The following is a 16,356-nucleotide window of genomic DNA, read 5'->3' as shown; positions in this document are numbered from 1 at the left end:
TATCTTCTGGGGGTTTTATTTTTGAAATTCTTGAATCTCAGTTTTTTCCTTTTCCCCTATTTCCTCTTTCTTTGTACATAGCACATATCTCAAAGTGAAAAGTGAAACTGGGTGTCAGAGGTGCTAGGATTCGCACTTCCTGAATGGCAGCTGCAGTGGGCGTGCTTGGGGGCTGTCTCCACACATCTGTAGGAACATCTGTAGGAAGAGATGCGGGCTATATCAGTGCAAAAGGAAGACAAGCACAGGGAAAGGCAGGCATTGTGTAACAGCATACTGTTTTATCTTTCCATAGTTTGCAGCACCCAGACTCTGATCTAAATCGAAGATGTTCCATTTTTAACACAGCTCTTAGCCACACCCAGGATGGGGCACTGGGCATGGCAGGATCTTGCTGGCTTCAAGCATTAGCACCAGCATCACAGACTGAACTGTGTGTGGAGTATAGTGGTTGGCCTGTTGGCTGTAAACTCTTCTGTAGGAGCCAGAATCTCTCATACTTTAATTACACACATAAGACTTTGTCATTTTGGTGGGATGCAGGGGTGAAGGATGGTGGGGACACTTTATGAGCCCCCCTTTTTCTGTCCCATAAAATGGGAGTGATGTTTCCTTGTCCCACCAGCTTGTTATGGGTGCTGAATTACAAAAACAATGCAAGCAAACCCATTGTCAGACACCTTGATCAAACCAAATGGATCACAAAACAAGACCAAAAGTCATGAGTTCAGGAAGGGTCTGGGCAGGATAAAGTGGCGATGAGGACTGGTAGGGATAGGGGAAGGTAAGAGAGGGTAGGATGGGACAGTAATGAGAATACATTTTATGCATGCACAAAACTGTCAAATGGCAAAATAGATCAATTGAAGATACACATTGTTATATTCCATGGTGTTGACTGAGGACTGGTTGGTAAGTTGTGTTGGGAGTGTCGGTGCCCATGGAAGAGCAGAAATATATGACAGAGCCGCTGAGGCAGCTGATGTTGGCCACTCAAATGTGAGCCTTCTGACCAGCACTGAGGGTTTAGTCCTTGTAAAAGCTGGGTGGGTGCAGATCAGTTAAGATCTGGAGGAAAACATCCCAGAGAGTATGAAGATTAAGTGGAAGTTTACATCACTGCCTCTTGTTTCAGGGATCTGATGGGTAATTTGGCAGAGCCCACAGAGGCTGCAGATGTTGAAACTGATTGTTTTCTGGTCGTGCTGGGAAGTAGAACTAAGGACATTGCTAAGTATGTGACCTCATCTGAGCCACATCCCCTCTATGTGTTTTAAAGGAACCGGCCTGTTGAACATACCTTAGGGAAATAGCAGAACCTTACAGTTACCAGCTAGATATTAGACATCTCAGAAGGTGATTGAGTGATACTCAGCCAGAAAGCCACAGAGTTCACTTAAATACATTTTAATCACCACAGAGAAAGCACCCAAAGCCCGGGATGGAAGGGTGGGGTCTATTGATGTGTAACAACTAAGATGTCAGGACCCTGGAGTCAAGGAGACCTGACTTCAATACTGACCTGTGTGTGTGTGTGTGTGTGTGTGTGTGTGTGTGTGTGTGTGTGTGTGTGTGTGCGTGTGCATATGTATCCCCTAAGTAACCCTGTGGTCTTGAACACGTTTTCCTTTCCTCATTGAAACTTTGTCTGGGAATTCTGGGTAGTGAGCCTATTTCCCAGGGCTGTAGTATTCCCACGTGTCAGTTGGTCAATGGAACACACAGTGCCTGGAGCATGGAGAAAGCTGGCACCATCTGTGGCTTTATTACCTCTCCCCTCAAGGGCACCTTCTCCTGTGGGCCAGAGTCACTGGCTGATAGTCTGCTAACTGGGTGCAGCTGATGTTTGTAAGCCTAGTATCTGACCACAATAGACAGTCTATGAGTGTACAGTGCCCACACTAGAGATTGTAATAGTTCTTCAGCCTTGGAGATGCTGCTGTATCTTCCTAGCCCCCTGACCCTGGGTACAAGCAGTGTGACTATGAGTGCATTATACAGGTATGGCTTTTACCATGAACAGAGCTCATTTAGAAGCCGAGTCTCCCAAGTATGAATCCTAGCAATTAGTGGGATTTAAGTGGATCTCAAGTGTGACTATTTCCTTAGAATTCAAACAATTCTCTTAGCGTAAGGAAGGAGGAGTTCCAAGACTAGGGAAGCTGAAGTTCAGGAAGTTATAAGACCCATAGGACCTTCTCCAGAGTTGTATAAGCAGGGGGAGATCGATGGGAGAGTAAAGACTCTCCCTTAGAACTGTCAGCAAGTGTCCAAGGATGTCTAGGGATGCAGTTTCCAGAGGGCTTTTGGGTCACCCATGCGCCCATAAGTGATCCCTCACCTCTGCCTCTGTAAGTAATCCCAGTAAATTTACTGGCTCACCAATCTAGATTTTTCATGGAGTAGTTTCTTTGGTCTGACTTTGTTGTTCTATCTAAGGTGAATAAATGTTTGTTTTATAGTCTCAGGAAAAGTCACACAGAAAGGTGCCGAGGATCCAAAGAGCCTTCTAAGTATCTGCTGATGTGTAAGTGTTGGTGCGTGTCTATTAGAAGACTCCTTTTTATTGAATGAGCATTTGGCCAACTCTCATTACCATAGATAGTGTCTTTGCCTGTAGCAAGCAGCAAAGACTCCAGTTGAGCCCTCCTAATCTGGAGTGAACAAGGACAATCCAACAGACTCACAGGACCTCTGTGACATGCCCACAGAGTACGTGTACTTAAAATGGGAAAGCAAGCCATAGGAAGGCTTTAGAATCCTATGGGTTAATTTTAACTGTCAATATGTCACACCCTAGCATCACCTGAGACGAAAGCTTCAGCTGAGGACGTAACTAGATCAGCTTGGCTTGTGGGCATGGCCATAAGAGATGTTCTTGATGGTTAATTGACCTAGCCCAGTGTAGGTGGCGCATTCCTTAGGCTGGGCTATGACCTGTGTCAGAGAGAAGACTTAATCTCTTTATGTGACTGTAATTGAGCTGTCTTTAATTTGAATTTCCCATCACCCCTAGCCACTCTATTTCCACATATTGTTTGCTTATGTAAATGTGAGCTTACAGAATTTATGAGTGCCTAGATTATTTCACCGAGCATAATTCTTCTAGATATATGTCACTGCAAATGGGAGGATGTACTCTCTATTAAGTCTGTCTGTACACACATATGTGCATATACCACCATTTCTTTATTCACATGTATAGTGAGAAACACTTGGGTCATCCCATAGCTTGTCATAGTTATAATTGCTTAGCTTTTAACACAAAGGCATGAAGACATTGGTGACTTTGGACCTGGGTGTGCATATGCAAAGGAAGGTCCCTTCCTTTGACCCATAATCACAGCCATTCTATGATTGTTATAAACAGATGAGTCAGACAGCCTAGATTCCTAAAAAGGAAGAGAAATATTATGCCCCTCTGATTCTCTACTCTAATAAAACTTCTTACTGCAAATGAAAGCCCAAATCAAGCATTAAAAACAACCTAATTGCTAATCATCATATTTTCAAGTGATCCCTAATTAGAGTAAAATTTAAAGCAAATACAAGTGTTTATTAGAATCTTTTTGCATGTACCCTTCATTTGTCTGTATCCCACATGAAGCCAGGCTCACACATTCTCCTTGATTTCAGAGAATCACTTCAGTTCATTCACACTGGACACAGTTCACTCAAATGCACACTGTTTCTAGGTGTAGTCTGAGGGTGCCTTCAACAGCTTCGTTGGGTGAGAAACTTCTTTTTCTCTTCCTTCCTTCCTTCCTTCCTTCCTTCCTTCCTTCCTTCATTCCTTCCTTCCTTCCTTCCTTTCCTTTTAGATTTGTTTATGAGTACACTGTAGCTGTCCTCAGACACACCAGAAGAGGGCATCTGATCCCATTACAGATGGTTGTGAGCCACCATGTGGTTGCTGGGATTTGAACTCAGGACCTTCGGAAGAGCAGTCAGTGCTCTTATCCACTGAGCCATCTCTCCAGCCCCCTCTCTTTTCTTTCTTAAATCACATTTGCAAACTGCATCCTTGTTCCTGAAGAGTGATGCTCATGTCCTTCATGCTTATGCTAAGTCTCGACAGTGTAAGCTCATGTAGTGAGGGCTGTGTAACTTCTGCAATGGCCATCATTCTAACTTTCTTATATATTTCTTCTCCCACTGAATAAAATAATGAGGTAGAAGAGAAGAGAGGAACAAAGGAAAAGAAAGTAAAACAGAGAAAAGGAAGGTGGGGAGCAAGAATAGATGGTGGGCAAAAGAAAGTGAGAAGACCTCAGTTACACCTGCCGTGGAGAGCTGACCTCTGTTTCCTTCTTTGTCTCAGGCTTATTTTGGTTCTCTGACAGTTTCTTCTATGCATATGATAACTTTTAGTTATCCTCACCCCCATTCTCCTCTCTCCTCCTCTCTTCCTCTCTGATATCTGACTTCTCCATATTCTTATCGTGTGTGACACCTGAGTTTAAGTAGAGTTGCTTGCATGGGTGTGGATCAGAGGTTACTCACAGGAACATGGCAGTTTGTCTGCAGCTGTAACACTGAATGAAACAGTCCGCCTCCCTCAGCATCTATCAACTGCCAATAATAGATGCCCTGCCAGTGAGGCAGTGACTGCAGACCCTGTCTTACCCAGCTAAATGCAGTGCAGCGGTTCATGGCTGCAACAACTCTGCCATATTGAGAGGATAGCTCTGGAGAGATCGATACATGGTTCATTTGTTAATTTTGGTGTTTGAAGCATTGTCTCGCTATCTCCCAGGCTGGCCTGGAACTCTTTCCTGGGCTCAGAGGATTCCCCTGCCTCTGCCTCTGCCTCTGCCTCTGCCTCTGCCTCTGCCTCTGCCTCTGCCTCTGCCTCTGCCTCTGCCTCTGCCTCTGCCTCTGCCTCTGCCTCTGCCTCTGCCTCTGCCTCTGCCTCTGCCTCTGCCTCTGCCTCTGCCTCTGTCTCTTGAATAGAGGCACACACCACTGCACCCAAAGTATAGGACCATTTCAATAGCAAGACGCTCCAAGTATGCTAATGCTATAAGTATTTTTTTAAAGCAACGTAGATCTCTGCAAAGATGCATGCTCTGGCAAGGACAGGGAGGGAGAACTGTGTGTGCTTATCTGGTGAGCTTTCTAGGCTACTTCATTGATAGGACAAAGCCTCACAAGAGTAGCTGCGGTGTGACCCCTTCTATGTTATCTTCAAACCTGTGGTAATCTACAACACAGCCAGTGGAATAGTCTATACCCCTTATGAAGAGATTGTGATGTACTTTGAACAGCATGAAGCAATCTTATGATGTAATGGTAGGATCTTGTTTTCTTGCTTGAACATTTTTCCAAAGTTATTAAATGTTTCAAAAATATAATTAATTTCTCTATAATGTAATATACTTCTGGTTTGTTTTCAGCTTTTCCAAGTCATATATAATGTTGACATAAACTTTTTTTTTAGCCTAACATTATTTTCAGATTTCAGGCTTTTTCTTTTGATAAATGTCTTACAATTACTGGTTTATAAAAGGTGACCTTTTACTATAATTACTGATTCATAGGGCACAACCCTTGATATGTTCTACCAAATTGGTTTCCATAATCCACAACGATTTATAATGTGATATTTCAGATTTTGCTAAATTATCATTTATTCAACAAACTTTCAGATTTGAAATGAAAGTTGCTAATGCTTACTGCTACTACTGTCCAGCCTCCTTAAAGGCTCCACACATGCCATTACAGGGAGACATGATCCCTGCCTTGCTGCCCAATGTGACATCACAGACTAACATGGGAGAAACAGGCATTTACAGACAAACTGCAGTATGATGTGAGCTGATAGGGTTATGACAGGGCACTATAGGACTTGAGCGTGATTGTGATTAACCAGAGGCGGGCAACATAGTTAATACCTTTTCACTGACTCTCCCACCACCCAACAGCCCTACTAACCTAGGGCAGGTCTGCAGGGGAAGGGCCTGCCAGTGTCCAAGGATGAACTGCCCCCACAGGGGACAAAGATGTGAAGTGACTATAATGGTTGCTGTTAACTATCAATTTGATGTTCTTTAGAGTGAGAGGGGGACTGTGCCCGGTGGGGGTTATTCTTCTTATATTCATTGAGGTGAGAAGACTGGTCCGTCTGTCCATCTGTCCAGTGTTGGCAGTGCTGCTCCCTGGGTGGGATAGAGGAAGGGAGGCCAGTAGATGCATTCATCACCCTCTGCTGCCCGACCCTGGATGCGCTGTGAGCTGCTGCTTCACGGCCACGCCTCTTTGACTTCTTGCCGTGATGGGCTGCAGTTTTGAACCTTGAGCCAGAATGAAACATTTTCCCCTTAAATTGCCTTTGTCAGGATATTTTAACACAATGATGGGAAAATAAATGAAGACATTTGCCCTAGTGTGTGTTGTTGAGGTCTGGCACCATTCATGTGTTCCTTTCACAGATCCAAAAATAAGCTTCCTTCCCGGGACACATGCACTTATCCTGAGTCTGTAACTAGACCTGGCTTTCCAACACCCCTGTCTCCTTCACTGCAGAGGCTAGAAGACAGATACCAAGTTGCTGAAAGCTTTTTTTTTTTCTTTTCTAGCTTGGAAATGCAAATCTCCAAGGAAAAGTACAAACTCAGCATCCACAGATATCGGTTTATACTCGTTGCCTTTCTTTTCCCTACTCATCCTCTGGGCGCTCTCTTATTCGTGCACACCTGCATGTGCACGAGGAACACAAAGGTTAACCTCAGGATACCCTCTCTACCCTGTTTTTGGGGGCAGAGTCTCCCTCTAGCCTGAAGATTATCACTAGCCAGCTGACCAATAAGTCTCAGGGATCCTCCCATCTCTGCCTCCCACGGAAATTACAACCATGAGCTACCATGAATAGCTTTCAAAACAAAAGAAAACAAAACATGGATTCTGCGATAGACCTGAGGTTCTCCTGCTTGCAAAGTAAGCACTTTACTGAACCATCTTTTCAACCCTGACTCCCATATATTGTGTGTGTGTGTGTGTGTGTGTAAAATATATATTCCAGAAAGTACTACCCACTACCCCATTAACTACATTCAGCTTCCAGTATTTTACTGCTTTAAACCTGTAAAATGGATTCTATACAGCTCAATATAAAACCCATGATTTAATTCTTCCCATCTCTTCCAAAGGCTATGTGTATGACATATCTAATCAAAACTTTGTTTCCCACCAAATGATTTCTGCAGTGCGGTGCTTGCCCCGGACCCGAACAGAAAAAGAAACCCATCATTAGTACAGCCTTGTGTTTGTCTGACACTTCCCAGTCATGTCTGCTGGAAAACGAAATGAGAATGCAATATTTCCAGACCTCAAGTGAGAAAGGTTTCCTGCTCAATTAGCAGAGTGCAGAGAGTTTTACTCCATACACCATTAAAATGCTGGTGCCCATGGGGCTAGCAGACCCAGAAAGCTATCAAACAAGCCATAACCCATTCTCCACCTCAGGCCAGGCTACAGTCCTCTCCAGACACCAGCCTGGAGCCTGATTGATCCTGATGTGTTATGGATCGAATAGCATTAATTTTTATCTTTTTGTTGTTTTATTTATACCTGGTACTTAGTACCCGTGCATACTGAAAGGGCACAGTGGGACATTTCCGTACAAGCGCATATGTGTAATGAACAGATCCTCGTCATCAGCAGACCCATCACTCAGTATTTACCATTTCTTAAAATTATTAGTAAAGCAAATCTGTGTACACAGCAGAGAAAGGGGAGGGAGGGGGAGCAGGAGTCAGTGGAGACAATTGAATCAGCCTGAATCTGAGAGTTATAAAAATGTCGGCTGAACATGTCAGCCGAGGAAACGTTGGTGGACAGCAGCGCCTCAACCCCATAACCTGTCTGCTCTATAAAAACATTCTTTGCCATCGTTCATTCATAGACACAGCATGAGTTGTATGTGTGTGCACACACATGCCCGTGTATACAGGTGTGTCTGGGTTCTCCTGCACGTGCTTGAGAGTACATCTGGAGGCCAGAGGTCAACAGTGCGTGGCGTCCAATACACCACAGTAGCTACAAATCCTGTTGCTCAGATTCACTCAGGAAACCCCACCTTCAAGAAAGTTCTCTCCTTTGGCTGCAGAAGAGAATCAGAAATGGGCATCTCTAGGTGAACTAGCAGTTCTCCTCCTGCTTGGTCCCCTTCCCATCATTAAGAGCACAGTGTAGATGTTTTCCCCAATTGTTGGTTACCACCATCCTATTGACAGTGTCCTTTGCCTTACAGAAGCTTTGCAATTTTATGAGGTCCCATTTGTCTATTGTTGATCTTAGAGCATAAGCCACTGGTATTCCTCTGTTCAGGAAAATTTCCCCTGTGCCCATGTATTCAAGGCTCTTCCCCACGTTCTCTTCTATTAGTTTGAGTGTATCTGGTTTTATGTGGAGGTCCGTGATCCCCTTGGACTTGAGCTTTGTATAGGGCGATAAGAATAGATCAATTTGCATTCTTCTACATGCTGATCTCCAGTTGAACCAGCACCATTTGTTGAAAATGCTGTCTTTTTCCCACTGGATGGTTTAAGCTCCTTTGTGAAAGATCAAGTGACCATAGCTGTGTGGGTTCACTTCTGAGTCTTCAATTCTATTCCAGTGATCTACCTGCCTGTCTTTGTACCAATACCATGCAGTTTTTTTTTATCACTATTTCTCTATAATACAGCTTGAGATCAGGTATGGTGATTCCCTAAGAAGTTCTTTTATTGTTGAGTATAGTTTTTGCTATCCTTAGATTTTTGTTATTCCAAATGAATTTTCAAATTGCTCTTCCTAACTCTGTGAAGAATTGAGTTGGAATTTTCATGGGGATTGCATTGTACCTGTAGACTGCTTTCAGTAAGATGGCCATTTTTACAATATTAATCCTGCCAATCCATGAGTATGGGAGACCTTACCATCTTCTGAGATATTCGATAGAGGGCTAATATCCAATATATACAAAGAACTCAAGAAGTTAGACCCCAAAGAATCAAATAACCCTATTAAAATGGGGTACAGAGCTAAATAAAGATTCTCAACTGAGGAATACTGAAGAAACAACTGAAGAAATGTTCAACATACTTAGTCATCAGGGAATTGCAAGTAAAAACAACCCTGAGATTCCATCTCACAACAGTCAGAATGGCTAAGATCAAAAACTCAGGTCCTGGCAAGGATGTGGAGAAAGAGAAACACTCCTCCATTGTTGGTGGGAGTGCAAGCTGGTACAACCACTCTGGAAATCTGTCTGGCAGTTCCTCAGAAAATTGGACATAGGACCCAGCTATACAACTCCTGGGCATATACCCAAAAGATGCTCCAACATATAACAAGGAAACATGTTCCACTATGTTCATAGTAGCCTTATTTATAATAGCCAGAAGCTGGAAAGAACCCAGATGTCCTTCAACACAGGAATGGATACAGAAAATGTGGTACATATACACAATGGAGTACTACTCAGCTATTAAAAACAATGGCTTCATGAAATTCTTAGCCAAATGGATGGAGCTAGAAAATATCATCCTGAGTGAAGTAACCCAACCACAGAAGAATAGCTATGGTATGCACTCACTGATAAGTGGATATTAGCCCCAAAAGCTCCAAATACTCAAGATACAACTCACAGACCACATAAAGCTCAAGAAGAAGGAAGACCTTAATGGTAAAAAGATACTGAAAGCAGTTTGGAAACATGGATTGTTGTTTTATAAAAATATCATTTTTTTTATTGACTGGGAATCTCATACATTTATATAATAGGCTTTGATCAAGCACCCCTCATTTTCTCCTTTTCAACTCTTCTCTGATCCCCACCACCACTCCTCCCTCCCCATCCATGCATTCTCTTTGAAAAAAACAAACTCACAGAATTCATTTGTCACTCCTAGCATGTATATGGGCATAAGGTCAGCTGCAGGACTATGAGTCCTCTCAGGAACCTAGTCCCAGAGGAAAGCTGGCTTTCCCTCTCCCATCATCAGCCATCATTTGCCCCACTCATCTGCTAGAAGTTAGGCTTCCTGGTCTTCTCCCCCTTTCATGCTAGAATTTTGTCTGGCCTGATCTTGCTCAGGTCTTGTGTGTGCAGTCACAGTCACTGTCACATGTGCAACTGGTCTGTTGTGTGTAAGAAATGCTCTCTTGTTGTAGTCATTGTGCCTCTGGCTCTTACAACCTTTCGACCCCTTCTGCAACGAGCCCTGAACCTTGAGAGGGAAAGGTGTTATGGAGATGTCCCATTTATGAATGAGTACTCTGTGCTCTCTTGTTCTCTTCATGTTGACCAGTTGTGGTTCTCTGTATGAACAGCTATCTAATGCAAATAAAAGCTTCTCTGATAAAAGGTGAAAAGAAGAAAGAAGAAAGAAGAAGAGAAGAAGAAGAAGAAGAAGAAGAAGAAGAAGAAGAAGAAGAAGAAGAAGAAGAAGAAGAAGAAGAAGAAGAAGAAAGAAAGAAAGAAAGAAAGAAAGAAAGAAAGAAAGAAAGAAAGAAAGAAAGAAAAAGAAGAAGGGAAGAAGAAGGAAAGGAGAAGGAAAGAAGAAGGAAAGAAGAAGAAGGAAAGAAGAAGAAGAAGAAGAAGAAGAAGAAGAAGAAGAAGAAGAAGAAGAAGAAGAAGAAGAAGAGGAAGAAGAAGAGGAAGAAGAGGAAGAAGAAGAAGAAGAAGAAGAAGAAGAAGAAGAAGAAGAAGAAGAAGAAGAAGAAGAAGAAGAAGAAGAAGAAGAAGAAGAAGAAGAAGAAGAAGAAGAAGAAGAAAGGAGAAGAAGAAAGACCAAAGTGTGTATGCTTCAGTCTTTCTTAGAAGGGGGAACAAATACTCACAGGAGGAAATATGGAGACAAAGTTGGAACAGAGATTGAAGGAAAGGCCACCCAGAGACTGCCCCATCTGGAGATCCATTCCATATACAGTCACCAAACCCAGACACTACTGTGGCTGTCAAGAAGTGTGTGTGGCAGGAACCTGATAATGGCTGTCTCCTGAGAGGCTCTGTCAGAGCCTGACAAATACAGAGGCAGATACTCGAAACTAACCATTGGACTGAGCACAGAATCCTCAATGGAGGAGTTAGGGAAAGGACTGATGGAGCTGAAGGGGTTTGTAACCCCATAGGAAGAACAACAATATCAACCAACTAGACCCTCCAGAGCTCCCAGGGACTAAACCACCAACCAAAGAGTACACATGGTGGCACTCGTGGCTACAGCTGCTTATGTAGCAGAGGATGGCCTTGTTGGCCATCAATGGGAGGAGAAGCCCTTGGTCCTGTGAAGGCTCGATGCCTCAGTGTAGGGAAATGCCAGGGCGGGAAGGCAGGGGTGGGTGGGGGAACACCCTCATAGAAGTAGGGAGAGGGAGGTGGGATAGAGGGTTTCTGGGGAGGGGGAAACCAGGAAAGGGGATAACATTTGAAATGTAAATAAAGAAAATATCCAATTAAAAAAAAAGCACAGTGTAGTCTTCTGTCACCTTCTGTCAAAGCAGGTGTCAGCTTCAATTATTCTCTGGTGAATTCATATCAGTCCTTTGATGGAGAAGGACGTATGGATTCCCTGGTTGCAGATGTTTTCCCTGTGGCTCATTTCTCCCCCTTCTTTCTAACCCCTCCCTCTTCCTCCTCTCCTCCTTCCCTCTTCCTCCTCTCCTCTTTCCTTCTTCCTCCTCTCCCCTCCCTCTTCCTCCTCATCCCTCCCTCTTTCTCCTCTCCCCTCTCTTTCTCTTCTCCCCCTCCCTCTTTCTCTTCTCTCCTTCCCTCTTCCTTTTCTTCCCTTCCCTCTTCCTCCTCTTCCCCTTCCCTCTTCCTCCTCTCCCCCTTCCCTCTTTCTCCTCTCCCCCTTACCTCTTCCTCCTCTCCCCTTCCCTCTTCCTCCTCTCCCCCTTCTTCCCCTCCGTCTTCCTGCTCTCCCCTTTCCCTCTTCCTCCACCCCTCCCTCTCTCTGTGTCTTCCACCCATCTTATTCCATCTCTGGCAAGTATTGAGAATAAATCTACCTAATCAAAGGAGAGGTTTATCTATAAGGTGTCATGTGGATGTGTATGAAGGAACTAAGGATGGACACCACACTCCCTTGCTCATGGTAAAAGCTGATGGTCCTGGTATTTTCTTCACAATATTGTATAAATCTGTGTTTAAAGTTCAACAGGTTTTCTTTAGAAAACATCAAACTTGTTCTCATTTTGTGTATGGGTGTTTTCCCTGCATATATGCCTGTGTACCTAATGCATACCTAGTGTTCATGGAAGCCAAAACAAGGCATTATTATATTTTGAGGGCTGGAATTACACCATATGGGTGCTAAGCATTGAACCCAGGTCCCCTTGAAGCACAGACAGTGCTCTTAAGCAAGAACCATCCCTCCAGCCTTGAACAGGTCATCTTCTTAATGACCATCTCTAGCAAATTCCACAACCCAAGTGAGCACACATGATTTACTGTGTAAGCCAAAACACTTATGACTGCCCCTGGACCTGGCATGCACTGGGGCTAGCCTAGGTTAGCCCACATGCAGGGCCATTTCAATTCGTCAATCTGCCAAAGAACAAATGCACCAAATGGACGCTGGCAAGGACAGATACTTTGGAGAACAGCATGACAGGGCACACACAATCTAGAACCACCTGGAAGAGAGACTCAGTGAGAAGCTTTGTAGATCAGGCTAGCTGTGGGAGTTGTCTTGATTGTCTTAATTGATGTAGAAAGAGCCAGCCTGTAAGTGGGTAGCACTATTTTCTAGTTTGGGTTCCTGGTCTGGATAAGAGAGTAGGGGGAGCTAGCTGGATGCTGAGCATGCATGTGTTTATTTCTCTCTACCCTTGACTGATGTGACTAAGGACTTCCAATCGTGCATTGACTTCCCTGCAGTCCTGAGCTGTAACCTGGAATTGCTCACTGAAATAAACCTTGCCTCCTCTAAATTGCTTTTAGTCAAGGCATTTTTTTTCACGACAACAGACAGAAAACTAGGACACTGGATTGGAACATTGCTTTAAAAGAATCTGGTTAGGATCAAAGATGGAGGGGTTTGCTGAGCTGGGCTGAGCAAATGAAGTGTCCAGTAGTGACAGAGGGATCCTTGACCGATCTCACCAAATGCTAGGCAACTTTAAACCTACCACTCTCCCCTTGGATGCCTTACAATTTCCAGTCACAAGGACTTATCCTTAGCAGGGCATGGTGGTGCACACACATGGAATCTCAGTGTTCGAGAGGCCAAGGCCAGCTTGTGAGTTCAAGATCAACCTGGACCACAGAGTGAAGCTCATGGGGGGAAGGGTACTGGAGAGGGAAGGAAACTGAAGGAAAGAGAAGCTAGGGAAATGCCTCAGGGTAAACTTCTTGCTATACAAGCACTACCCAAGTTGTGATGGCAGCAGCCGCTTTAAAGGCAAGTGTAGTTGTTACATCTGTAACCCAGCACTGAGGAGCGAGGGCGTGGGTGGATGCGAGCTAGAACCATCTCAGAAAGAAAGGTATGAAAGCAAATGGAAAAAGTCATTCCAACATCAGCTTCTGACCTTCATACAGGCCTGCGTTGGTGAGAGCATGCGCGCGCGCACACACACACACACACACACACACACACACACACACACACACACACACACACAGAGAGAGAGAGAGAGAGAGAGAGAGAGAGGAGAGCCCAAACACACACACACACACACACACACACACACACAGACAGACAGACAGAGAGAGAGAGAGAGAGAGAGAGAGAGAGAGAGAGCCCAAATCAGACAAATCCACAAGCCTTCCAATCCTAGCCTGTTCTACTTTCTTTACCTTTGTATGTTTAATTTCTTTAAGCTTTGCTTTGCAAACCCAATTAGCCTCATTTTGTTTGATTAGGAAATTTCTTTTATCTTCTGATAGTTGTTTTTAGTTCTGGGAAGCTGGATGGCACTGGTTTTAGAAAATGAAAAACTGACGGTTTTGATTGATAAAAGGAAGCAAAATTGTAATCCAACCAAGAAGGACTTCGTGTGGTCCTTGATTCGTGGCTCATTGCTTAGCAAGGTTTAGAGCACACAAGGCATAGGGATTGTCAGTATAGTTCATGTGACCACCCATCATCATGGCGACTCTGAAATATCCACTGGCCTCAGACCCTTGATGCTGTCCTCTGGGAACTACCCTGCCTATGTTAAGTAGCCCCTTAGCTATATCTTGCCCATGTAACCTATAAATGAAGGCATTCCATTAGGTGGTATTTTTATTTACTTTATTGGACTTTTCAAAACATTGTGTGTGTGTGTGTGTGTATGTGCAAATGTGTTGTGCATGTATGTGTATATCTGCATGTGAATGTGTATGTTTGTGTGTACAAGTATGTGAATGTGTGGTGTGTGTGTGAATATTTGTGTGCAAGTGTGTGTGTATCTGTGTGTGCATGTGTGTGTATATGTGTGCATGTGTGTGTCAGTTGCCATGGTCTGAGAAATGTCCCAACAAGACTCTGTGCAGTGTAGAGTGGCTAGACAAGGAGCCACTGCCTATAAAAGATAACAAATGCCTCAGCATAGACCCCATCACTCATTCCCCACTGGGCTCTAATGCCAGGGGCAGCGCCATTCTCCCACTGTGCTGGGCACCTGAACCTCAGAGCTGAGTCTCTGCTTACTTCTTACTTCTGTGTGCACATGGGAGCTGCTTTCTTGTGTAGGTGAGTGCAGAGGCAGAGGCTGATGTCAGGGACTCTCCAGTCACTCTTCAACTTACTGTTTGAGACAGGCCCTCCTACTAAACCTGGAGCTAACCTTTGAGCTAGGGTAGATGGCCACAGAGCCCAAGGAATCCATCCATCTCTGCTGCCACCCCAAGTCTAGGATTGCAGACTTACAGCTCCATGATCAGCTTTTATGTGGGCATTGGTGAACCAGACTCAGGTCTTCCTGATTGTGCCATGGACACTGCCCACTGAGCCATCTTTCCAGCCCCTGATTTTCTTCTGGGGTATTGAGGATTGGCCAGGGCCTCACTAGGCATGTGCTTTACCACTGAGCTATATCCCCAGCCTGTAATTCTGCGTTTTAAAGTCACTCTATTCCACTCTGAATCATGCTATTGTAAAAATCCATCTGGACATCATTAGGAACGGTTGGATGAGCACAACAGCAAATCAATACAAAACTAATGAGTTAATGTGGAACCTGTGTCTGAAAAGCAAGATTTTTTGCTGTGGGTTTATTTTTCCTGTTTTAGGGAAATTGCATCCAAGGATGGTCACCATGCCTCTTCTATTAAAAGTGCTTCTTCGTCTCTGAAGGGATTTAGATATGCATGCATTGTATCATACGCTACACTTTATCATGTGTCTTAAGATATAACACCCTCATTCTAAAGTTGGGATAGCCATGGAAAGACAGTGCACACATTGGTCTGCCGGTCAGAAGCACACACTTCGTGAAGTGCCATACAAAGGCTGATGTTGACTTAAACTCTTGCTATCTTTAGCACAGTTATAATGACACCAATCCACAGAACGTAGCCAGGAAGAAAACTTCCAACGTGCCATTGCTTAAGGAGCTGCTGCTCAGGTGTCAGGCTGTATGATGTGGAATAACTCTTGTTATTAGCCTGTATAATTTGTACCCTTTGGGAAAAGTTCATGAAAACATAAGGGTCGTTAGATGTGCACTCGTGATCAGATGCCAGATCGAGAGGTAAGCACAGACTCAGCTCTGAGGTTCAGGTGCCCAGCTCAGCGGGAGAATGGCGCTGCCCCTGGCATTAGAGTCCAGTGGGGAATGAGTGATGGGGTCTATGCTGAGGCATTTGTGATCTTTTGTAGGCAGTGGCTCCTTGTCTAGCCACTTTACACAGCACAGAGTCTCGTTGGGACACTGCTCAGACCATGGCAGCCGGCCAGAGGCTTCCGGTGCACCTTGGGTTAAGTCACCATACTACAGAGGCTTCAAGGTCCCTCGCCTGCCTGGCTGACTTCTCTCATCTTTGCTTTTGAAGTTCTTCTTTATAAATGTTATTATATTAGGACATTTTTTATGTACACACACACATGCACACACACACACACATATATATATATATACACACACAATTTTACATTGTTCATACTCATCTGCCAACTATACTCCATGTCCCTCCTCCCCCACTCTCACTGGCCCACTTCCACCGAATAGTTCCCCTTTCTGCATTTGTGTGTGTATGAACGTATAACTGTATATCTAAATCCCACATGTGCCAGAAATGTGCACTGCTATGTCTCCCTCTCCTTTCATGCTCTTCTCTTTTCTCTTGTTCTTAGTGTTCTGCTCTTGGCATTTTTTTCTGTCATGAAAGTGGCATATCTATATTCTGTATACAAATAAAAACATGCAATATTTATGTTTCTG

The 16,356-nt window shown here is 44.1% G+C and overlaps 1 protein-coding gene across 8 annotated transcripts in view; it reads left to right on the top strand.

Annotated features, from left to right (window-relative positions):
* The window catches only part of Nek11 (NIMA (never in mitosis gene a)-related expressed kinase 11), a 233,369-nt gene that overhangs the window by 208,490 nt on the left and 8,523 nt on the right, over nucleotides 1–16,356 (top strand). The gene's annotated exons all lie outside the window — the stretch shown is intronic.

Source organism: Mus musculus, chromosome 9, assembly GCF_000001635.26.
Source record: "Mus musculus strain C57BL/6J chromosome 9, GRCm38.p6 C57BL/6J".
Lineage (NCBI taxonomy): Eukaryota > Metazoa > Chordata > Mammalia > Rodentia > Muridae > Mus > Mus musculus.
The sequence above is the reverse complement of the archived record's forward strand: the minus strand, read 5'-3'. Positions and strand labels throughout refer to the sequence as shown.